This window comes from Erinaceus europaeus, chromosome 17 (genome assembly GCF_950295315.1).
Source record: "Erinaceus europaeus chromosome 17, mEriEur2.1, whole genome shotgun sequence".
Lineage (NCBI taxonomy): Eukaryota > Metazoa > Chordata > Mammalia > Eulipotyphla > Erinaceidae > Erinaceus > Erinaceus europaeus.
This window is the reverse complement of record NC_080178.1, coordinates 77,457,316-77,480,945: the sequence shown is the minus strand read 5'-3', so window position 1 is coordinate 77,480,945 and position 23,630 is coordinate 77,457,316. Positions and strand designations below refer to the sequence as shown.

Here is a 23,630-nt window from a genome sequence, read left to right as displayed (position 1 = left end):
ACTGTTACTAATCTTTTGTTGATTGTTAAGTGTTAGTTTAATTCCACTGTGGTCTGAGAAGATGCTTGGGATGATTTCAGTGCTCTTGAATTGACTGATGCTGTCTTTGTGGCCTAACATATGGTCTATCCTTGAGAATGATCCATGTGGATTTGAGTAAAATGTGTATTCCAGTTTCTTGGGATGAATCACTCTGAAAATGTCCAATAGTTCTAGTTTATCTATCTCTTCATTTAGCTCCCTTATGTCTTTACTGATTTTCTTCCTGGATGATCTGTCAAGTTGAGATAGTGGGATGTTGAAGTCCCCTACTATGATTGTGTTACTGTTAATATATTGCTGTAGCTCTTTCAGTAGGAGTTTGATGTATTTAGATGGCTTCTCATTGGGTGCATAGATGTTAATAATTGTTAAGTCCTCTTGATTGACTGATCCTCTGAGCATTGAGTAGTGTCCATTCCTATCTTTTTTAATCTTATCTATTTTAAAGTCTATCATGTCAGATATGAGAATAGCTGTTCCTGCCCTTTTTTGTGGGCCATTGGCTTGTATGATAGTTTTCCATCCTTTCACTTTAAGTCTGTGTTTGTGTTGTTGAGTTAGGTCAGTTTCCTGTAGACAACATATTGTTGGGTTGTGTTTTCTGATCCATCTTCCTACTCTGTGTCTTTTAATAGGTGAATTCAGGCCATTGACATTTATTGATATCAAAGATTGAAGATATTTTAACGCCATTCTTGTAGAGTTTTAGAGTGTTTTGATATATGTCCTATTTGTGGTGGTCTGGTTGTTTATAGGAGACCTTTCAGAACTTCTTTCAGGGCAGGCTTGGTTTGGTGATGGTTGATTCCTTCAACTGTTGCTTGTCTGAGAAGGTTTTGATGCCTCCATCTAGTCTGAATGACAGTCTAGCAGGATATAGTATTCTTGGCTGAAAGCCTTTCTCATTGAGCACTCGATAGATATCTTGCCATTCTCTTCTGGCCTGTAGTGTTTGTATGGAGAAGTCTGCTGCTAATCTTATGGGTTTTCCTTTGTAGGTGACTCTTTGTTTTTCTCTTGCAGCCTTGAGGATCCTTTCTTTATCCTTATTCCTTTCCAATCTAAGTATGACATGTCTTGGTGTCTTTAGGTCTGGGTTAATTCTGTTTGGGACCCTCTGGGCTTCTTGAATCTTTATGTCTTTGGTGTTGTCTAGACTAGAGAAATTTTCAGCTATTATGGCCTGGGGAATGCTTTCTTCCTCTCCTTCTCTTTCTTCCTCTGGTAAGCCAATAATGTGTATATTGTTTCTTTTGAAGTCATCCCATAGGACTCTGTTGTTGTTTTCAGCATCTCTTAATCTCTTTTTGAGATCTCTTACTTCTTTTTTAGTTGTCTCTAATTCATCCTCAATCTTGCTAATTCTGTCTTCAGCCTCATAGATTCTATTCTCTCTGCCCTCTACTGCTTTCTGGAGTTCATCTATTTTGTTGCCCTGCTCTGATACTGTTTTAGTTTGTTCAGCTAGTTGTGTTCTTAGCTCAGCGATTTCAGCTTTCAGCTCTCTAATAACCATGAGATAATTAGAATTTTCTTCCATATTCTCATTTGTTGTTCCTGTATTTCTGATTACAATTTTTTCAAATTCTTTACTCACTCCTGTTATTATTTCCTTAGCTAATGTTTGGATGTTGAACTCGTTGTTTTGTGCTTCACCCTCTGGAGGACTTTTAGCTGGACTCTTGTCCTGGATCGAGTCTCCAATATTTTTTCTTGTTGTTTTAACCATTTTATATATTATGTTATGAGTTCCCTTTATCAGTACTTTTCAAATTATTGATCACTATTGCCTGGATTGACTGGTGTCTGAGTAATTTAATTAAAGGGTTTACCGTGGTGGAATTTAACAGTTTTTTCAATCCCTGAGTTGGAGCTCAGTGGTGTAAAAGCCTCTTTTTTTTTTCTTCCCTGTAGGCTATGGGAGCCTGAGGGCTTTTAAACTATCAATAGGCTTCTTAGCTTAATCACTGACTCCTGACCAAGAGATAAAGCAGGGTGTGGCAGAGATAATCCAGTGGTTATGCAAAGAGACTTTCACAGCCCCTCAGCTATGCCACCGAGGTATAGGTCTTCTCCTGAGTTTCCCGGTTAGATCTCTGTCCCCAGGTGTCCCTCCCTGTTGCTGCTCCAGATTCTGAGGGTAGTAGCAATGGAGACTCAGAGTTGCACTTGGTGAGTCTCTCGGGAGTCCTTTCCTCCCTTCAGCCGTCCCCTTGTTGTGGAGCAGACTGGAGATGGTGTCTCCACTGATAAACTGTTGAACTGTTAGCAGTCACTTAATCTCTCCTTAGGTCCCTCTCTCCTCTCTGTCACCAGCCACACGTGTTTGTACTCACGGGTGATTTACTGGGTTCCTGTGGTCATTCTAGTCCTGTCTTGTTTCGGTCCCGGTGGTCTCCTTTGGTATTCCTAGTTGAAATCACCATTTTTTTATAGCTGAATGTATATATATATGATATATATATATATATATATCATATATAATATACACATCAGAAAACTGATACTAAAATTTTTAAGTTAAATCTATGGAAAATCAAATTGTTCCCAAAAGTATAAAATTAAATAACTAAAATTAAGATTTAGGGAAATATATTAAATATACAGAGGGGTTTTTTTTGTTTTTTTTTTTAGGTGAAAGAGAATATCATTATGACACTAGTCACCTCCAAATGGTCCCACCCTTCTGTGGCCTCTTACAGTTGTCTCCAGTGACCCACAACTTTGCAGGGAAGGCGTTCTGGAAGAGCCCTAGATAAACTAAGTAAAAAAGAAAAGGAAATACCTTATGATCCGGCCATACCACCCCTACTCATATATACAAAGGACATGAAAACACTTCTTATAGCGTTTGCCCTTCTTCGTAGCCAGTCAACAGTGTCAGGTTGAAAGCTGTCAGGAGCTGCTTGTTGCTGGCTTTGAAAGTGACTGGGATCCATGTGGATTCAGTCGGCTAGGAGGGATCGTCAGTTTCCCCAATTGCCGGGATAGCCTGAGGGTACTTCTTCCCGAGCTAGTGCTCTCTGGGTTGGAGAGAACTCAACTGGAGCTTATCTAGGCTGCTGTGTGGGAGAGGGATCAGGAACTCGTGCTGCACCAACTTCCGCAGGAGATACACTCTGGAACTCTCGGAGCCAGAAAGCAATTTCCAAGTGTCTTTAATCAGAAGAGCAGCTGTTTTTATACTCTCCAAGTAGAGTGGAAACAGGATGTGATATAGAGAGGGTGGAGAGAAAAGTGACTGGTGAAAATCAGAGTGTGACAAGGAGGGGGCGGAACAGGCGAGAATCCTATAACTGAACCACCAATGCCCTGGAGTGCTTTATGTAAAAGTGATTTATGTAAATAGACCAAACCTTTGGATCAGTAAATCCCTATATAGGCATATGGATAAGAAGAAGCCAGGGGGAGGTGGCAACTACCCAACATCTCCCCCTTTCTTTTTAACTTTTTGCCATAGTATCAGGAGTGCGGGGCACTTTGTGAGGCAGGGAGACTGATAAGAGGCACACCTTTTTGGGGGTTCTACTGTCCCTCCTTGCTCAACCTCTCCGTGGAGAGAGAGACTGACAGGGTTGACACACCCCTCAGGCTCAAGCCCTTCCAAGCTCAACCATATCCTCACAATTCCCCAACATCTTCCTCTTACTTAATGGCCATATATAACTGGGTCAACGTCTGTAAAAGGCTTCATCTCTGTCAGGGGAATAGCAGTGTAGGGGTGAACGGAAACCTGTTGGGAAGAAAGCAGAATGATAGTGTGTAAGTGTCTTCAAAAATAACTAGCACAAGACAGGGAGGGATAAGTAAGAGTAGCAAGAGACAGAGTGAGCCTGATGGGTGGAGGAGTGGGGGCCTGATAAGCCGAGGGGCTAGAGGGGTGATCTGGCATTGCAAAATCCCGAGTCAGCTGGCGGTAAGTTTTATGAACTGCTACAGTCATTCTTCAAGAAGTCCAGCAGTATAAAAGGAGTGTCCAGCAAGTTCTATAGAAGCATCAGTCCAATGTCAACGGCCAGGAAATAAATGCCACACGTCTATCTTGATGGAGGAGGACGGCCACTGGAACTTTTCTTCTCTGTAGAGAGTGACCTGGAACCGCCAAAACATGATGGGCGAAACAGAAGCAGGAAGAGCAGACACCGATGGTTGAGAGAAAGGCAGTAGGAAAGTCTTGTCCTTTGGAGTCTGTGAATCAGGTTCTCCAGATCGTGTCAGGTCACATCATGGGTTTCTGGGTATGGCTGTAATTGTGGGTGATGTCAGAGGTCAGGGGTCCAAGATGGATTTCTGGGGATTCTATATGAGCAGATGCTTCTTTATGCGAAGGCTTGTCATAGCTGTAGTCAATTACTTATGAAAAAACTTTGTAACAAATTAGAAGTTTACTACAATTGATAACTCAATGATTATAACTGGTTTAGGTATCTTTATAATTTTGTGTAAAGGTCATCTTACGTGACCTCATGTAGCAGTCTTTATATAGCAAAGTTTTCATACCGAATTTAAGTTACATATATTGGTTTTGGAGGCTACAGGAGAATTCGGACATGTGTCTATCAAAACAGGGTGGGGTGAAGAAGCAGCCTTGGAGGCAGCAGGAGGTTCCGGACACGTTTCTGCCAAAATGGGGGTGGCCGAAGAAGTGGCTGTGGAGTCCAAAGGAGAATTCGGACACGTGTCTGCCAAAATAGGGGCCTCAGGGCAAGATGCCAAAATAGGGGCCTCAGGGCAAGATGCAGAGGAATTAGGGTGGGTCAAGATCACAACAGGCCTTTGCTTCTTCTTGTTTTTAAGGTGCTGGTTAAGTTCTATGATTACTTCCTTTATCTCTTTGACCTCAGCCTCTAGGTCCTTAAGCCTTTTGAGAGGTTGACCTATATATCCCTTAAAAGCTGCTATGATGATCAACAGGATATAAGGTGAAGCCCCGAGAAAAATGTCCCAGATATATAAAAATTGTATACTGGAAAAAGAATGCAGGATTTGGAAAAGATTTTCCATGGTGGAAAGATCTCCGGAAAACAATAAGAAAGAAAAAAAATCACAGTGCCTTAACACAATATTGCAGATACCCAAAAGGTGTGTACTTATCTAAGATGTCTTCTTGTAAATCTGCTGCTTACAGGTCCCTGTTCGGGCGCCAGATGCCGGGATAGCCTGAGGGTACTTCTTCCCGAGCTAGTGCTCTCTGGGTTGGAGAGAACTCAACTGGAGCTTATCTAGGCTGCTGTGTGGGAGAGGGATCAGGAACTCGTGCTGCACCAACTTCCGCAGGAGATACACTCTGGAACTCTCGGAGCCGGAAAGCAATTTCCAAGTGTCTTTAATCAGAAGAGCAGCTGTTTTTATACTCTCCAAGTAGAGTGGAAACAGGATGTGATATAGAGAGGGTGGAGAGAAAAGTGACTGGTGAAAATCAGAGTGTGACAAGGAGGGGGCGGAACAGGCGAGAATCCTATAACTGAACCACCAATGCCCTGGAGTGCTTTATGTAAAAGTGATTTATGTAAATAGACCAAACCTTTGGATCAGTAAATCCCTATATAGGCATATGGATAAGAAGAAGCCAGGGGGAGGTGGCAACTACCCAACACCCAATGAATGGGTACTCATGGGATGCACCACGAGAAGGTCGATCCAATGCATCCCATGAAAACTTAACTTGAAGGGTCAGCCACACCCAGTGTTTATAGCTGCACTGTTCACCATAGCCAAGGAGTGGAAGCAACCTACATGTCCACCGATAGTCACATAGATGAAGAAATTACGGGACAGTCAGTATGTATATACAATTTGTCAATGGAATGCTGTTCTGCCACTAAAAATATTTTATCCTTTGCGACAAAAATGGAATGAGAATTGATGATGCCAAGTGAAAAAAAAAGTTTAAAAAGGTGAAGGAGAACTACAGAGTGGTTTTCTTCATATGTGGGATGTGGACTTTATAGGAACTACGGAGCTTGAAATAGGGATGTGAGATTGGACACAGAACTTTGGTGGTAGGTGAGTGCTCTGTGGATCTCTGCCCCTGTAATCTTATAAAGTCAGTAATCTTTAATTTAAAAAAATACAGAGAACCATTAAAATAAGTCAATAAGAAAATAAGTTGACAATATAAATCCGCCACATAGTTGCAAAAAAGAGGAGACATCAAAGAGTAAGATGAAGTGTGTTAATAGAATTATCTTCCACAGTTAAATCTAACTTATTCTGAGAGAGCAGCAATAGTTTCCAGTTAGAAAAAAAAACCAAACATATATATATATGGCCACGTGGTGGTGCACCTGGTTGAGCGCACATGTCATAATGCACACAGACCCAGGTTCAAGCCTCCGGTCCCCTTCTGCAGGGGGAAAGCTTTGCATTGGTGAAGTAATGCTGCAAGTGTCTCTCTCTCCCTATCTCCCCCTACCTTCTCGATTTCTGGCTGTGTCTAGGCAACAAATATAGATAGTAATAAAAAGGAAAAAGAAAAAAATATATTAACATGATATCAGTTCACCAATCTCTATTAGAAAAATCTAGAATAGACTCAAATGATTGAAAGATGCCCAAACAAAATTCAGTATTCGTGCTTGGTTTAAAAAATTCTCGTAGAAAACTAGGAACAGGAGAACACTCTAACATACAACTTAGAATGACAACTTGTTTCAGGCTTTATGTGGAAGTGCCAGAAACATTCCCGTTAAACGAGGAAGAGGCAGAGCTGCCGGATGTCTCTTTATTGTGTAGTACAGCTCCAGACATTTCAGCCGGAACAAAAGAAACAAAAGGTAAAATTATTAGAGGTATAGTCAAAATTCACTTGTGATTTTCAGACAATATGATTATATGTCTTTAAAAACTGCAAGAGAATCAGTGGAAAGTCCTTAACTTTAATTCGTAATAAGTTAGACGGTGGCATACAAGAAAAAAATGTATCAATCTAGTAGCTTTCCACTGTGCCAGAAATCCGTCTCGGATAATGTGCCTGGGAATAGAATGCAATCACACCATGAGCCGGAAGCTATTCAGTGCTTCACGATATAGACATTTTTGAAGAATACAGATCATTTTTAAATGTTTTTTTTTCTTTCAAATTGAGGTTTAGCTGATTACACTGCCTGACTAGATTGGTTATGCATTTTTGACAGAAATAGCTCAGCTGTGTATCCCTCTCTGCACCCTGTTACGTGCATCCACCCTAATGCCAATATTTTCTACTATTGGTGAAACTAAATTTGATCTCCATTCGCATGATATCTGTAAAGCTTCTCTTCTGAAAAACGTAGGAACTTGGCAGTTACTGAAGCCCCTTGTGGGGACTTACGTGCAAATCTTACTCAAGAAACAAAATGCACTTGAGTCTTTAATACTATTTATTTGCAGGATGTTTTCATTGTTTCTTCTACATTTTTTTTCTATTTCTTCAGTGTTCTACAACAATATATCCCCATATTCTTTTAAGAGTTAAAAAGTAATTTGGGGAGTCGGGCGGTAGCCCAGTGGGTTAAGCACACATGGCGCAAAACACAAGGACCTGCAGAAGGATGAAGGTTCGAGCCCCCAGCTCCCCACCTGCAGAGGAGTCGCTTCACAGGCGGTGAAGCAGGTCTGCAGGTGTCTGTCTTTCTCTCCCCCTCTGTCTTCCCCTCCTCTCTCCATTTCTCACTGTCCTATCCAACAATGACAACATCAGTAACAACAACAATAACTACAACAATAAAACAAGATCAACAAAAGAGAATAAATAAATATTAAAAAAAGAAAAGAAAAAAATTTTAAAAAATCTTAAACATGACGTACAAGTTAATTTTCCTCTATGTGTTTCTAATGTAATCATTGATTTGTAATCAGCGTGTTACTCTGGGTTCAGCAACAGAGTCAGTGAATCAGCTGACAAAACATGTGAAATAACTTTGATTTGTTTGATTCAGTTAAAATGTGATATGCAGTATTGTACAATTATATTAATCAGGTTAGAGTCTCTCTCTTTTTTTATTGATTTAATAATTATCGACAAGACCATAGGATAAGAGGGGTACAACTCCACACAATTCCCACCACCAGAACTCTGTATCCCATCCCCTCCCCTGATAGCTTTCCCATTCTCTATCCCTCTGGGAGTATGGACCCAGGGTCATTGTGGGATGCAGAAGGTGGAAGGTCTGGCTTCTGTAATTGCTTCCCTGCTGAACATGGACGTTGGCAGGTGGATCCATATTCCCAGCCTGCCTCTCTCTTTCCCTAGTGGGGCCGGGCTCTGGAGAGGTGGGGTTCCAGGCTACATTGGCGAAGTCCTCTGTCCAGTGAAGTCAGGTTGGTCATGGTAGCATCTGCAACTTGGTGGCTGAAAAAGCATTAAGATAAAAAGCAGGACAAATTATTTAATAGTCAGGAGCCTAAAGGTAAGAATAGAGCAGGTGAGATTCAGGGGTCTTCATTTTGGAAAAGGCTAGGAGGTCTATTTTAGGTCGATTCCAAGGGGTCCGTGACTTTACTAATTTTTTCTAAATATTTATTTATTCCCTTTTGTTGCCCTTATTGTTTTATTGTTGTAGTTATTATTGATGTCATTGTTGTTGGCTAGGACAGAGAGAAATGGAGAGAGGAGGGGAAGACAGAGAGGGGGAGAGAAAGACAGACACCTGCAGACCTGCTTCACCACCTGGGAAGCGACTCCCCTGCAGGTGGGGAGCTGGGCCTTGAATTGGGATACTTACGCCACGTGCGCTTAACCCGCTGCGCTACCGCCGACTCCCGACTTTACTAATTTTATAACCAGTGAAGCAGATCTGCGGGTGTCTGTCTTTCTGCCTCTCTTTCTCCCCCTCCTCTCTCAAATTCTCTCTGTCCTATCCAGTAAAATGGGAAAAAAAAATGGCTGCCAGGAGCAGCGGATTTATAGCGCTGGCACCAAGCTCCAGCAACAGCCCTGGAAGCAAAAAAACCCAAAAAAGACATAGCACACAGTAGACACTTAATGAATGTTTGCTGACTGAATCAACAACCTTATAGCAACAGAGTGGAGATGGCTGGGATTTGCCCAGAGTCTCCCATGGTCAGTACAGAGATTCTATGTTGTCTGTGTGAGCTAAGGGGACTCTCTCAATCTCTGAGAAATTTTTCTCATTTGCTTAAATGAAGATATTTTGTGGTGTCTTCTCCATCATTATCACAACATTGTCAGGAACTAACTTATGTAACAGCTGTTCTGCCCCACCAGTCCTCCATCACCATGAGATTGTTTCTCTCTCCACCTCCTGGTTTGATACAAAAAGAAAGAAAGAAAGAAAGAAAGAAAGAAAGAAAGAAAGAAAGAAAGAAAGAAAGAAAGAAAAAGAAAAACTACTGAACATCTTAAAATCTTGGCAAGATTAGCAAGTTTTATCCAAATCAGGCACCAGATGAAACAACCCAGGAATTTATCAAACAGTGTTCTATAAATACCTCATCTTATTAAAAGTGTTACAGGGTTTAGTGAGAGGGTCAATTGAAAAGCATATTCTTACAGACAGTTGCTCAAGGTGTAGTCTCCTTGGGAGAAATTGGGGGCAGGAACTGCTCTTGCCACCTATTTCTTCCAACTCACTGGAAAGTGTTTCTTTGAGACATTGTTTATTGTGCTCAGAGAGCCCTTTTGCATAATGCCCAATGGCCGTACATTTCTTTTTTTTAAAAAAATATTAATTTTATTTATTTATTCCCTTTTGTCGCCCTTGTTGTTTTATTGTTGTAGTTATTATTGTTGTTGTCGTTGTTGGATAGGACAAAGAGAAATGGAGAGAGGAGGGGAAGACAGAGAGGAGGAGAGAAAGACAGACACCTGCAGACCTGCTTCACCACCTATGAAGCGACTCCCCTGCAGGTGGGGAGCTGGGGTTTGAACCGGGATCCTTACACCAGTCCTTGTGCTTTGCGCCACCTGCGCTTAACCCGCTGCGCTACAGCCCGACTCCCGGCTGTACATTTCTTGACAAGAGTTCCTTTTGCTGCAGTAGGGCCTAAGGTCTGTAAAAGAGGCTAAGAGTGGGAAGGGAGTTGACATCAAAAACTGGACCACACGAGGGAGCAGAGAAAAGAAAAGGAAAATGCAGTGTCACTCAGGGCCGGTGACTTGTCACATCAAAATAAAATAGAGTCGTCTTGTGCCGGGGATTTGTTCCAGTGCCTCTGTGGAAGGAGTCTGCCTTCTGCCAGGGCGCTGGTGTGTGTGTTAACACTGCAGCTCCTCACAGGAGCTGAGCATCTGAGCATGGAAGGCACTGACACACCACCTGAGAATCCTAGACTCACACAGCTAAGCCGAGAGAGTGCGAGGATGCCTTCCTGCTGAACGTCAGGCCAATGAAGCACAGAGGCCGGGAGACAGTATGAGGGTCCCACAGTGAACAGCAGCGGGACAGCTTGAACCTCCACTTTTGGAGACTATCAGGCTGTTGATTGATTAAGTGTCTGCTGTGGGCTGTGAGTTTTTTTTTTTTATTATTACTTTTTAAACTTTATTTATTTTTATATTTATTTGTTTGTTTTCCCTTTTGTTGCCCTTGTTGCTTTTTATTGTTGTAGTTATTATTGTTGTTGTTATTGATGTCATCGTTGTTGGACAGGACAGAGAGAAATGGAGAGAGGAAGGGAAGACAGAGAGGGGGAGAAAAAGACAGACACCTGCAGACCTGCTTCACCGCCTGTGAAGCGACTCCCCTGCAGGTGGGGAGCCGGGGGCTCGAACCGGGATCCTTACTCCGGTCCTTGCGCTTTGCGCCACGTGCACTTAACCCACTGCGCTACCGCCCGACTCCCTTTTATTATTATTATTTTTTATTTAGTTGTTTTTAATTTCCACCAGGGTTAATGCTGGGGCTTGGTGCCTGCATGGCATCTCCACCACTCCTGACTCCTGACAGCCATTTTTTCTTCTTCTTTCTCTCTTTCTTTCTTTTTCCTTTCTTTTCTCTTCTTTCTTTTAAGGAGGGGAGCGGAGAAAGAGGAGAAAGAGACACCTGCTTCACCACTTGTGAAGCTTCCCCTCTGCAGGTGGGGGTGGGGGCTTGAATCCATTGAATACCGTAACGTGTGCTCTGCCGGTGACCTGCCGCTCAGCCCATGTCTATATTATAGACTGCTGTAGTTACTGTAACAAGAATATGTAAATTCATTTCTCATAGCCAGAAGTCAGAGATGAGGGTGCCTCCGCATGGTTGGTTTCCAGTGAGGGCTCCTCCATATTCAGAGTGAGGGACGTCTTTTTGTATCTTCACACGGACCAGTAAAACCAGTCTTTTTACAAGGTCACCAGTTCTTTTTGTGGGAACTTCATCCTTATGATCTCATTTAACTCTGATTACATCTTAAGAGTGTACCTCCTAATAACGTCACACGGGAGGCTGGGGCTCTCATTTATGAAAGTGTGTGTGGGGGTGGGTAGCTTGAGTCCCTGACAGTCAGGAATAGTACCAGACACTGGTAATTTGTAATTGAAGAAAACAGAAATTAAAATTAGAGCGTTTATTGGAATTCACCTTTCACTGGAAACGACATAACAAAATAAGTACGTAAACTAGCTAGTGTATGAGCAGTGGTATCTGTTATGGAGAATGGTGTATTTAATCACCAGAGGAGATCATGAATGGTTATTTGATGTGGCTGATTCTGAGAGGTCTGTTAAATATTCAAATGAAGGACCAGATAGAGGATGGTTAGAAAAGCATCAAAGGAAAGGTGACTAAAAATACTTTAATATAAACATGTATCAGAAAACTCAGAATTGAAGTATGACACCAAAGTAAAAGACTCTGGGGTGGGTGGGTGGGTGGGGAGAATACAGATCCATGAAAGATGATGAATGACATAGTGGGGGTTGTATTGTTAAATGGGAAACTGGGGAATGTTATGCATGTACAAACTATTGTATTTACTGCTGAATGTAAAGCATTAATTCCCCAATAAAGAAATAAATTATTTAAAAAAAAATTTAAATAAATAAGCTCACATGGCACAAAGTGCAAGGACCAGTGTAAGGATCCCGGTTCGGGCCCCTGGCTCCCCACCTGCAGGGGACTCACTTCATAAGCGGTGAAGCAGGTCTGCAGGTGTCTATCTTTCTCTCCCCTCTCTGTCTTCCCCCACTCTCCATTTCTCTCTGTCCTAAAAAAAAAAAAAAAAAAAAACTCAGAATTCCCTCCCTCCCTCCCTCTCTGTCTGTCTGTCTGTCTCTCTCTCTGTCTGTCTCTCACTAGAGTACTACTCAACTCTGGGGGATTGAACCTGAGACTTTGGAGCCTCAGACATGAGAGTCTCTTTGCATAACCATTATGCTATCTCCCCACCCCTTTCTTCTCCAGAATTTTCTCTATGTATAATTTGATAATTCCCAGTCTTCTCTTTTCATTTGCTTCTTCTCCTCCTCCTCTTTCTCCTCCTTCTTTTCCTCTGCTGGGGCTTTTTCTGGGACTTCAGGCCTCTGTGATTCCACTATTCCTGGTAGATTGCTTTTTCCAGATAGAGGGAGGTGGGGAGGGACGGTGAGGGGGAGAGAGAGAGAGAGACTCTAAAGAACTTCTCCATTGCTCACGAAGCTTCACCTTGGTATGCGATCTTCCCATGTGATTGTGGCTGGGTGACTTGAACCTGGGTTCTCCCACTATCATCCCGCCCCCAGTATTGTCCGATTGTAATTCTGTCAGCACAGTCTGAGTAAGTATAAAGACCTGGGCATAAAGAAATAGCATGTGTTTGAGGTTCTGAAAGGTGTTCCATGAGGCTGGACTGTGAAATGAGAAGGGAAGAAGTAATCAGAGAAAGAACTGAAGACATGGCAGCATTTGGACGTGTTTAAGTGAGAATAGCAGGTCAGGAAAGGGGCTAAGGGAGAGATGTGTATTTTGGAGACAGAATTCAGTCTTCCCCCCCCCCTTACTCCCCCCACCCCAGTAACTCACTCTCTCCCTCCCCCACCCTCACCCCTCTTTTCCCTTTACTAGAGCACCGCTCAGCTCTGGTTTATGTGGTCTGTGGGGGGGGGGGGGGGCTAAAGCTAGGACTTTGAAGCCTCAGGCACTGGAGTCTGTTTGCATAACCATTATGCTATCTACCCCCACCCAGAATTCAGTCTTGATGAAGACTAAGATAAAGGGTGAGAGTGTAAACAGGAGACTTTCCTGGAAGCTGCAGTCAGGAGCCCAGGTGAGGGAGAGAGGTGGCCTTCACCGGTGGTGCACACGGAGAGGCCGGGAAGCCAGATGGGGTCCAGAGCGGTTCAGACAGAGAATCAACGGGACTTGGTGACTGACTGAAAATCAAGTGCAAGTAAGGGTGTGAAGGGACCTCAGATACTCAGGTCTCTGCTTGGACACCTGGGCTGGCGGCAGCACCCCTTACCAGTATGAAGATTCAGAAAGAGAAGCTGATTCGGAAAAAAATAAATGAGTTTGGTTTCTGCCTATGCTGTATTCATGACAGCTACAAAAAAAGATTCAGTCTCAGCCTCTGAGCGTGTGATCTGAAATGTACAGGTGAGCATTGAAATGCACAGGGGCCCCCAGGGGCTGTGCAGAGCTTGTAAAGCCCAGCAAGCCTCACGGAAGCCCAGGCCTGTGCATTAATCACAAGCACCATCTGCTTGATCTGTGAACCGTCCTAACCTATCTTCTCCAGCCGGTAGATTAAATAACCTGAGGTGCTTCCTCACCTCTGGACACTTCTTTCTCTGGAGTGGGGACCAAAGGCTCAAACCTGGATTCTTGCCTTGCATTTCGGACTGCGTATGCTCAACCAGGTAGACCATCACCACCCAGCTCTTAGACTGAATGGTTTTTTTATTCTTTTTAAAAAAATTTTTAAATTTATTTTTAAAAGGAGACATTAACAAAACCATAGGATAAGAGGGGTACAACTCCACCAGATTTCCGTATCCTATCCTATCCCCTCCCCTGACCAGACTTCCCTGGACAGACGGCCCCACCAAGGTGTCCTGGAGCTCCGCTTCCCCCAGAGCCCCCAACCCACTAGGGAAAGAGAGAGGCAGGCTGGGAATATGGATTGACCAGTCACCACCCATGTTCAGCAGGGAAGCAGTGACAGAAGCCAGACCTTCCACCTTCTGCATCCCACAGTGACCTTGGGTCCATACTGAATATTTCTTTCTTTCTTTCTTTTTTTTTTTTTGCTTGTTTTTTTTTGTTGTTTTTAAAAATTTTAATTTATTATTTATTCTATTTTGTTGCCCTTGTTTTATTGTTCTTGCTGTCATTGATGTCATCATTGTTAGATAGGACAGAGAGAAACGGAGGGAAGAGAGGGAGAGGGAGGGGGGAGAGAGGGGGGAGAGAAGGACAGACACCTGCAGACCTGCTTCACCGCCTGTGAAGTGACTCCCCTGTAGATGGGGAGCCGAGGCTCGAACTGGGATCCTTATGCCGGTCCTTGCACTTTGTGCCACGTATGCTTAACCCGCTGCGCTACCACCCGACTCCCAAGACTGAATGTTTTTAAGGCATTTCAAATGCCCAAACAGAAATCTACTGAATTGCAGTGATTTTATTATAGGACACACTGAAAATAATATTTAGCCCAGTGGCTGTGCATCAAAGTGAGCAAGACCATAGGCTAGCGTGGCCCATGGAGTGTGTCCCGGGACTGCTGTTGACCGCCGGGGCGCCTTGAGGACAAGCTCAATCCTTGCAGTAGTACTGTGTTCATATTCAGAGTTCGTATTCAGTTCGGACATGAGGTGTGCCTCCTACATTTATATAGAAGAGTGAAGAAAGTCACTCTCCCAATTTGTTTCCACAGCAACAATATTCCATATTTTATCAGTCTGTGTCTAAATGAGCAAGCTTCAGCTGGAAAGGCAGAACAAAACCCTGGCCAACGTGCTAATTAAGACGGGCTGTAAATGTGGAGATGGCCTTCATCTTACTCAGGCTAAACACATTGCTTACGAACCTCCTGTAGACCAGGACCTGGGTTTGGCCTTAGAAATAAAGGTGCGGGGAGTCGGGCGGTAGCGCAGTGGGTTAAGCGCACGTGGCACAAAACGCAAGTACCGGCATAAGGATCCCGGTTCGAGCCCCAGCTCCCCACCTGCAGGGGAGTCGCTTCACAAGTGGTGAAGCAGGTCTGCAGGTGTCTGTCTTTCTCTCCCCCTCTTTGTCTTCCCCTCCTCTCTCCATTTCTCTCTGTCCTATCCAACAACGACAACATCAATAACCACAACAATGTTAAACAACAAGGGCAACAAAAGGGAAACAAAAATTTATATATGGCAAACAGATACAGGAAAAGATGTTAATCACCACTTATTATTACTAGGGAAATGCAAATTAAAACCAAAATGAGATATTACCTCAGATCTATCACAATGGTTATTAGAAAAAAAAGAATAAGAAAAAAAAATTATTGGTAAGGATGTAGAGAAAAGGAATCCTCACACGGTGTAGGGTATGATTGCTACATCACTATGAAAAGTAGAACAGAGGGAGCCGGGCGGTAGCGCAGTGGGTTAAGTGCACGTGGCTCAAAGCACAAGGACCGGCGTAAGGATCCCAGTTCGAGCCCCCGGCTCCCCACCTGCAGGGGAGTCGCTTCACAGGCAGTGAAGCAGGTCTGCAGGTGTCTGTCTTTCTCTCCCCCTCTCTGTCTTCCCCTCCTCTCTCCATTTCTCTCTGTCCTATGCAACAACAATGACATCAATAACAACAACAATAACTACAACAATAAAACAACAAGGTCAACAAAAGGGAATAAATAAATAAATAGTAAAAAAATAGCTTTGGTAAAAAAGAAAGAAAGAAAAAAAAAGAAAGAAAAGTAGAACATAGATTCCTTAAAACATAAGCATAGAAATGTCAGATGATACAACTAGCCCACTTTTGAATATTCATCCAAAGACATCTGCCCTCTGTGTTGTCGGCAGCGCTAGTTACAATAGTCAAGATACTGAAATGACTGGCGTACCTTTCTCTGTGGTTTGTAGGTTTTCTAATTCCAGACCGTAATGCTCTGTCTCCCTTTGATTTCTCATGAAATATACCGTCTAGTTCCCTCTGTGAATAGATCAGCATCCTCACGCTGCCCCTGGCACTGAGTAAATGCCCAGTGTGCCAGGCTCCTCTGCACCACAGGTCTTTGGCTCCAAAGACATCAGCAAATGTGCCTGAGATGCCACTTTAATTAAGACCGTGTCATGTCATTTCAAATCAAGACACCTGTATCCAACTGGGTTTGCCTTTTTATAAATACTTCCAGATTTCTTTATTATGAGAGAGCTGGAGCAGGGGTCAAAGTACTGCTCAGGTCTCACACAAGGTCCTTGCTAGGAATGGAACAAGGAACTTTAGGCATGCAAGGTGGTGTCCTAACGCACTGAACTATCTCCCAAATCCCACTGATTTTTGTTTTGTTTTTTTGGTTTTAAAGTTACCGATTCATTTTATGTGTGTGTGAGAGACCAGAATACCACTCTGCCCTGTGCAGTGCCCTGGATCAAGCCCTCGCTCGCTTGTGCTTCTGTGGCCTGCGTGCCCCTGCTGAGCCCCTCCCTACACTCAGCTTGATTTCCAAATGTAGCAACTAGTTCCCGAGGTCATCAGGCTTTAATCCCTGCTTTCCTCACTACGTATGAGTCAACTGCCATACTGTCCTGGCTCCCCACCTGCAGGGGAGGCGCCTCACAGGCAGTGAAGCAGGTCTGCAGGTGTCTGTCTTTCCCTCCCCCTCTCTGTCTTCCCCTCCTCTCTCCATTTCTCTCTGTCCTATCCAGCAACGACAACATCAACAACAACAATAATAACTACAACAATAAAACAACAAGGGCAACAAAAGGGAATGAATAAATAAAGAAATATTTTTTTTAAAGAAAGATCCCATCATTGCATGGTTGGGTGGACCTAATGCATTCTCAAGCCGACTTAAGAGTGATGGGTAAATGCTGTTTCCCACACAGAGTGAGGTGAAGCCAGTAGTCTTGAATGTGGGCAACTGAAGCAGAACAGAGTGGAGTCTGACCTCCCCGTGAAAGGCGTGAACTGGCACTTCCTGTAGACACAGCGGTGTCTTCTGGGGGAGCATTTAACCTCTGCTTGATGTTCTTTTTCCATCGAGTCACATTTGCTATACTATTAAACAATTTCTTCTCCTTCATCAAGATCATTTTTGGCCGTCCAAGTATGGGATTTTGAGCTGTGGGAAATAGGAGCTGTGGGGAATGACCGATAGTCAGTAAAGGCAAACACAGTGTTTGCAACATGATTCATCCACTGAGGCCTCTGTGTTTGTGGGCAGGGGGGCAGTGAAGCAGCACAGAGAAGAAGAGACAGAGATGGGAGACACTAACAGCGACAGAGAAGCGCCAGGAGAACATCAGATCCAAAGAGAGCTGCCCTGTCGGAGCCAAGGAGGCAACTCTTCTCTCCCCAGACATGACAGAGCTTGGTAAAGGCAAAACAACACTTCATGTGCCTCCGTTTCACTAGGACAGAGAGACAACTAGTAAGCTCAAAGGCCTTTAAGAGCTGTGTTCTCATTCTCTGTATGTTTTATGCCAGGAAGTGAAAAAGAAGTAGATTAAAATGCGCAGGATCTTTAATTGCTAAGGGAAGATGAGCTCATCTAATTGGTGGTTGTCTTGAACAATACGCACTGGGAGAGAAGACTCTAAAGTGGTAGACAGAGTAAGAGAAATAACCAAGGAAATAAGAAAGCAGTCAGAAAAGTCTCATAAATTAAATCATAACTTGAAAGGATAAAATCGTGTTAACGCTCATTAGCATATTTTAATTTCATGGTGATTAAAATTATAATGTAGCATGTATTACCACTTAATTGATCTGCCCACATCAAGTATTTGCAAGTTTCTTTTTTTGTTCTCTGAAGTTATAAACTATCTATTCTTTGCTGCGTCGCTTCAGAGGTAATTCTAAACCACAAATATTTCTCTTTATTAAAATTCTCAGGAAATAAATAGAGCCTCAATAACTACTTATTTATATCTGCTTTGGCAAGAGGCCAGGAAATTCATTTTTTCCTATTTTCAATTCCACAGAATTAAAGTGCCAGAGAACATTATTCAGTGAGCTTCAAGCTTCCTTTCATGACAGTTTTACAATTGCAATATTCAGATAGCCGAGATCCCGTTAAAATCTGTCTTCGATAGAATGTCTTCCCTGGTTGAGATGCAGACCTATCCTGCTGCCAAGCCTTGTACCTTGAGAACACCTGGCCACTTCTATCACTCTCCTGGAGGTGGGGGAGAGACAGAGAGAGGGGGGGAGGGAGAGGGAGAGGAAGAGGGGGAGAGAGAGGGAGAGGGAGAGGGAGAGGGAAAGAGGAGAGGGAAGGAGAGAGACAAGAGACACTTGCAACACTGTTTCATCACTCGTGAAGTTTCCTTCCTTCATGTGGAGTGGGGAGTGGGGACTTGAACCTGGAAGCTTGTGCATTCCCATCGTTTTGGATACTCGCTTCTCCTGTCCGTTACTTTGTAGAGTCCTACAGATTTTATTGTACGAAGCCTCTCTCCAGGCAAGCTGCTCTGTCCCCTGGGTGTGACTATGCACCCTCCACCTCTCTTTTCACAGAGAGGTGGTGTGTGCTCGTGCTGGGATTCCGAGTTTCCCAGCCTGCTCACTGCGGGCTCCCCGAGAGCAGAGGCTCTTACTGTTTCTCGAATCCTCCATGCACAGCAGTTCTGGTAACATGCATAGGTCTAGGTCTCGTTGCCGTATTGAACTGAATTGTGTTTTGCCATCTCCTGGTGCTGAGGATTTTTCTCAGTGTGCTGCCTGTCTTTCATTGAAATTGTGGATTTTGACATAGAGTAGACTAATTTTTAAAAAAAGATATTTATATTTATTCCCTTTTGTTGCCCTTGTTTTATTGTGGTAGTTATTATTGTTGTTGTTGTTGTTGTTGATGTCGTCATTGTTGGATAGGACAGAGAGAAATGAAGAGAGGAGGGGAAGACAGAGAGGGGGAGAGAAAGACAAGACACCTGCAGACCTGCTTTACCGCCTGTGAAGCGACTCCCCTGCAGGTGGGGAGCCGGGGGCTCGAACCAGGATCCTTATGCCGGTCCTTGCACTTTGCGCCACATGCACTTAACCAGCTGCGCTACTTCCTGACTCCCAGAATAGACTAAGTTTTATGGAGTCAATACTATTGATCCTTGTCTGATTTCTTCAATTGATTTTGAGCTTAAGTAGTGATGAACTGGTTTTTAAGAGGCTTTTTTTTTGGCCTTCACAGTTATTGCTGGGGCCCAGTGCCTACACTACGAATCCACTGCTCCTGGGGGCCAACATTTCCATTTTATTGTTGTTGCTGCTGGATAGGGCAAAGAGAAATAGAGAGAGGAGGGGAAGACAGAGTGGGAGAGAAAGATAAACTCCTGCAGACCTGCTTCACTGCCTGTGAAGTGACACCCCCCCACCCCCTGCAGTTGGGGAGCCAGGGGCTCAAAATGGGATCCTTAGGCCGGTCCTTGTGCTTCTCACCATGTGCAATTAACCCGGTGTGCCACCACCCAGTCCCTTAAGAGACTCTTCATGACTTGGCTTAGATAATCTGCAGCCTCCTCCTCCTCTTCTCTGGGTTTAGGACAAGTATTAGGCAGAGAAACAGAGGCCATAGCATCCTCATCTGTTCTCACACACCCAGGGCTCATTTCCATTCCTTCTCAGTGAGGCACGTGGCACATGAGCCAAAAACACAAGTATTTTTTGTATCTTGGCTTTTGTAACTTTCCGCAGTTTTTGAGAAGTTTTTGTAGCTAATCTTCAAGCTACATGATTCCATTTGTCTCTAGGCCTCCAAAGACGGTCTATACCCAAACACTTTTAGGTAAAAGGACACCTAAAATTGGCTGGTTTCCTTTTATTTTTTTCTTACTTTGTTTTCTAAGTAAGTGTTATGTACCCCAGCGACCGACTCAGCGGACTGTGTTTGCCTGGCTCCACACTTCGCTTCTGGTTTTCTTCATCTGAAATGTCAGCCCGTCCACCGCAAGCCAGCTCAAACATTATGGCCTTAATAATCCCCTTCTCTCTCGAGCCCTTTCTCCTTCTAGGTCTCTAATTTCTACCTTGTAGATATTTGCTTATCCGTCACACTGCAAAAAATAAATAAATAAAATAATCTTAAAAAACAATGCAAGGGCATAGCCGATGTCTGTCTACTCACTGAATTTTTTTTCACACTCACCATAAAATCTTTCCCTTATGAGTCGCTTCACAGACGGTGAAGCAGGTCTGTCTGTCTTTCTCTCCCTCTCTCTGTCTTCCCTTCCTCGCTCCATTTCTCTCTGTCCTATCCAACAACGACAACATCAATAACAATAACTACAACAACAATGAAAAACAAGGGCAACAAATAAAAAGAGAAAATAAATAAATAAATAATATATTTTTTAAAAAAATCCCTTATTCTTTTTACAACTTTCTTTTTTCCTCTTTCTCAAAATGATGTGTATGCTTTTTAAACAGTTATCATACAATCAGCTATTAAAGACTAAAATGTTCCCCGATAATTAAAAACAAATGTTATTGGCAACTGAAGTTGAACTAAAACATGTTTTTTTTTCCTTTTGGGGGGAGGAGAAATTCATGGTTTACAGTCAATCATAGGCACCAGCCAGGCCCTGGGGAAGCTTGCTCTCCAACACGGGGCTCAGTCATTGAACAACTAGCTGTGCATTTGCCTACAGCTGTGGGAGTACCACAAAGGAAAAGTGTAGGAGGAGAAGTAAGGAGACAGATAATCCAGGAGGGTGATGGAGGTGGTGATGGGGAGGTCATGAAAAGCATGTCTAGGAAGTGATATTTTAAGAAGCCAGGCGGTGGTGCACCTGGATGAGCTCACATACTCCAGTGAGCAAGGACTCAGGTTCAAGCCCCCAGTCCCCACCTGCAGGGGGAAAGCTTCACGAGTGGTGAAGCAGGGCTGCAGGTCTCTGTTTCTCTCCCTTGCAATCTCCCCTTCCTCTCTTGATTTCTCTCTGTCTCCAGCCAATATTAAATAAATAAAAATATTTTTTAATAGGAAGTAATATTTTAAGTATCTCGAGTAAGTGCTAACTAGGTCATGTTAGCTGGCCCTTAGCGTCCGCCAGGCAAGGGACAGAAGATGCAGGTTCCACCATGTGGCTGGAGGCCTGAGGCCTTGCATGCTGAAGGTGACCAGCGCATGTGTACTAGGGAGCACAGCTCTGCTCTAAGATGGGGATTCAGTCTCAGCTCTCTTACGCTTGGCCCGTGGCCCTGGGCAAGCTACTTACTTCCTCGATGTCAGCCTTCATCTGCAAAATACAAGACGACAATGATAGTGTCACATCATAGAGTCACAGCCAGGATTCAATGGGGAGCAGAGAGCATCCATCAAAGCCAGGGCTTGGCATTTCGAAAAGCCAACACACCACCTCTAGATTTTTCTCCAAACCACGACCAAAATAAATATTTACTGAGTGTGAATTAACAACACTGAGAGCTATCGAGGGGAGGGGAAATGTAGTCCCTCTTCTTTGCCTTCTGCCAAAGGCATTTCCCTTGTGAATATGTCTATATTTAGCCACACTGGTGAAAAATGGAGCAAAGAATATGATTTCTAAGTGATAAAATTACGTTCCCGTCTCAGTCATAATCACGCACCTTCGTTAGTTATGCTTGGGAAATAATTCTAAGCATCATTTCTTCCGTTTTTTCACGTTTAAATATTTTTAGGTTCGGAAATCTTTGTGGTAATCATCTACAACTTTTCAAACGGGGGCAACTTAATTAGGATCCTGATTTCTCTCCTTCCCATCAGCAATTTGCTCAAGTTTTGGAAAACGTCATTAAAGCAAAGGCTGCACCAAGACTTCAGTCTTGTCTTTGTAGCTGAGACGAGATCTCGAGGAGGAGTGTGATTTGCAAATGACTGAATCTTACTATTTAGAATCTTACTATTTAGAATCTTACTATTTATTTACTATCGCTTTGATTTCCAGCTTTGGAACTTACAGTTAATTTGAAGACAGACAGGTTCTTGCTGCAGCTTCTTCTCATAACTTGCATCGGGTTGACCCACCAGCACCGCTCCCCCACAGCCTTCCAAACTGAGCTGGACGAAAGGCAAGATTGCAAGGAACCATTTGAAAGCAGCTGGACTGGAATAGAATAATAACTGTCGATTAATTTTTCCCACCTCAAACAAAGACAGATAGGTTTATGCTTGGCTTGGTTGGTTTGTTTTCCAACATCATCCCCGGGCCCCCAGCAGTGTGGCAAGGGTTGATATCTTCTTCAGTATGTGGGTCAAATGGGAAATCTGGAAAGATTACTATATGCACTGCCCTAAGGCTTAGCTTCTGATTTGCAGACATCACTTTCTGAACCATGGGGGAGGGGGCTCACAGTTTTCTCTAGTGAAATACAGTTTATATACCAGACAATTTTACCTTGAAAATGGACGACTTTTGGTTTTCCGTCATGCTTGGCACTCCAAAGTCTTTTTAAATTTAATTTTATTTATTTGTTAGAGACAGAGAGGAATTGAGTGGGGGGGAGATATAGAGACGGAGAGACAGAGAGATACCTGCAGCCCTGCTTCACCACTCGTGAAGCTTTCCCCCTGCAGCTAGGGACCAGGGGCTTGAACGCTGGTCCTTACACACTGTAATGTGTGCGCTTAACCAGGTGCGCCACCGCCTGGCCCCAAAATGTACTATTTTTTAAAATATAATCAGAAGTGGCCAATCACCACCACTCCCCAGAGAAGCCCCACCCCCTTTAGTGATCACTTACCCCTGCCAATATCCTCAGCCTCCTAACCCTACAGAAAGATTCATCTTCTTTCTGTCTTCACAGATTATCCTATGTATCTCATTTAAATAGAATTTTGTAATAAATGGTCTTTTGAAACAGGTCCTTTTACTTGGTGACATCTTTTCCCTTGTTCTTCTTCTTCTAGCGTTTGCCCTTCTTCCGTAGCCAGTCAACAGCGTCAGGTTGAGCCTGATGTAAAGTTTCGAGACCTCCTTTGAATCTGGAAAGGTGGCAGTCGTTGACTATGTGGGTCATAGTCTGTCTATAGCCGCAGGGGCAGTTCGGGTCGTCTCTGGCTCCCCAGCGATGGAACATAGCTGCGCACCGGCCATGGCCTGTTCGATAGCGATTGAGGAGGGCCCAATCATAACGTGCTAGGTCAAAGCCGGGTTGACGCTTGCAGGGGTCTGTGATGAGGTGTTTGTTCTTTACCTCAGCTGACTGCCAACTCTGTTTCCAAGAGTCTGGAACAGAGAAGTTCAGTGTAGGCGTAGGGACCAAATTGGGTGACGAGACGTCAAGCGTTGGACAGGGTGGGCAAAGATATCCGCATATATTGGCAGATCCGGTCGAGCGTAGATGTGGGAAATGAACTTAGATGATGCCGCATCCCGACGAATATCTGGCTTGGCGATGTTGCTAAGAACTGGCAGCCATGGAACCGGGGTGGAACGGATGGTTCCAGAAATTATCCTCATGGAGGAGTATAATTTGGAATCGACCAAGTGGACATGGGGGCTACAGAACCATCCTGGGGCACAGTATTCTGCAGTGGAATAGCATAATGCCAGAGGTGATGATCGTAGTGTG

At 43.7% G+C, this 23,630-nt stretch overlaps 1 long non-coding RNA gene across 1 annotated transcript; it reads right to left on the bottom strand.

Moving 5' to 3' along the window:
• Positions 1–8,003: 8,003 nt before the first annotated feature.
• LOC132533685 (uncharacterized) lies at positions 8,004–22,088 on the bottom strand. The gene is made up of 2 exons (XR_009545534.1): positions 22,017–22,088; positions 8,004–8,374 (listed from the first exon to the last, which is right to left on the bottom strand). It is a non-coding gene; the product is annotated as an uncharacterized LOC132533685 (long non-coding RNA).
• Positions 22,089–23,630: the final 1,542 nt, after the last annotated feature.